Below are 1681 nucleotides of genomic sequence, written 5' to 3' on the forward strand. Positions count from 1 at the left end.
GATTGGTTATCTGGTCAGCTCTGTTGTGATTGGTCAACAGCTCAGAGATGTCCCGCTCCTTAGCCTATATGTACAATGTGTTGGAGCGCTAGCCAATAGATACATACACTGAACAAAAAGATAAATGCAACACTTTTGTTTTTGCTCCCATTTTTCATGAGATGAACTCAAAGATCTAAAACATTTTCTATATACACAAAATAACCATTTCTCTCAAATATTGTTCACAAATCTGAAAAGATCTGTGATAGTGAGCACTTCTCCTTTGCCGAGATAATCCATCCCACCTTACAGGTGTGGCATATCAAGATGCTGATTAGACAGCATGATTATTGCACAGGTGTGCCTTAGGCTGGCCACAATAAAAGGCCACTCTGAAATGTTCAGTTTCATCACGCAGCACAATGCCACAGATGTCGCAAGTTTTGAGGGAGCGTGCAATTGGCATGCTGACAGCAGGAATGTCCACCAGAGCTGTTGCCCGTGAATTGAATGTTCATTTCTCTACCATAAGCCGTCTCCAAAGGCGTTTCAGAGAATTTGGCAGTACATCCAACCGGCCTCACAACCGCAGACCACGTGTAACCACACCAGCCCAGGACCTCCACATCCAGCATGTTCACCTCCAAGATCGTCTGAGACCAGCCACTCGGACAGCTGCTGCAACAATCGGTTTGCATAACCAAAGAATTTCTGCACAAACTGTCAGAAACCGTCTCAGGGAAGCTCATCTGCATGCTCGTCGTCCTCGAGTGGGCAAATGCTCACATTCGATGGCGTCTGGCACGTTGGAGAGGTGTTCTCTTCACGGATGAATCCCGGTTTTCACTGTTCAGGGCAGATGGCAGACAGCGTGTGCGGCGTCGTGTGGGTGAGCGGTTTTATGATGTCAATGTTGTGAATCGAGTGGCCCATGGTGGTGGTGGGGTTATGGTATGGGCAGGCGTATGTTATGGACGACGAACACAGGTGCATTTTATTGATGGCATTGTGAATGCACAGAGATACCGTGACGAGATCCTGAGGCCCATTGTTGTGCCATTCATCCACGACCATCACCTCATGTTGCAGCATGATAATGCACGGCCCCATGTTGCAAGGATCTGTACACAATTCCTGGAGGCTGGAAACATCCCAGTTCTTGCATGGCCAGCATACTCACCGGACATGTCACCCATTGAGCATGTTTGGGATGCTCTGGATCGGCGTATACGACAGCGTGTTCCAGTTCCTGCCAATATCCAGCAACTTCGCACAGCCATTGAAGAGGAGTGGACCAACATTCCACAGGCCACAATCAACAACCTGATCAACTCTACAGTATGCGAAGGAGATGTGTTGCACTGCGTGAGGCAAATGGTAAGACTAGTTTATATACTTATGCTACTGACACAGTTGTTGATGACTTGCTGCCCAAACTGGCTGTTTAAAAGGAAGCTATAATGCAATGAAAAAGAACATGACACAGATTTGTTGTTCAAATATATAATCTTAGTTCAGTCATACAGATATATACATTGTATAATAAATAATATTTATAAAAACATAACATTTACGATTATAAAATAAAAAGGGAATTATTCACTTTAAAACATTTGTACAAAACTTTGGATATAGCGGGGGAAGGGTGGGGGGGGGGTACTGAACATAGGAAGGTAGGCCCAGGTAGGTAGGGCTGTGT

Source organism: Pseudochaenichthys georgianus, chromosome 19, assembly GCF_902827115.2.
Source record: "Pseudochaenichthys georgianus chromosome 19, fPseGeo1.2, whole genome shotgun sequence".
In the NCBI taxonomy this organism is placed as follows: domain Eukaryota; kingdom Metazoa; phylum Chordata; class Actinopteri; order Perciformes; family Channichthyidae; genus Pseudochaenichthys; species Pseudochaenichthys georgianus.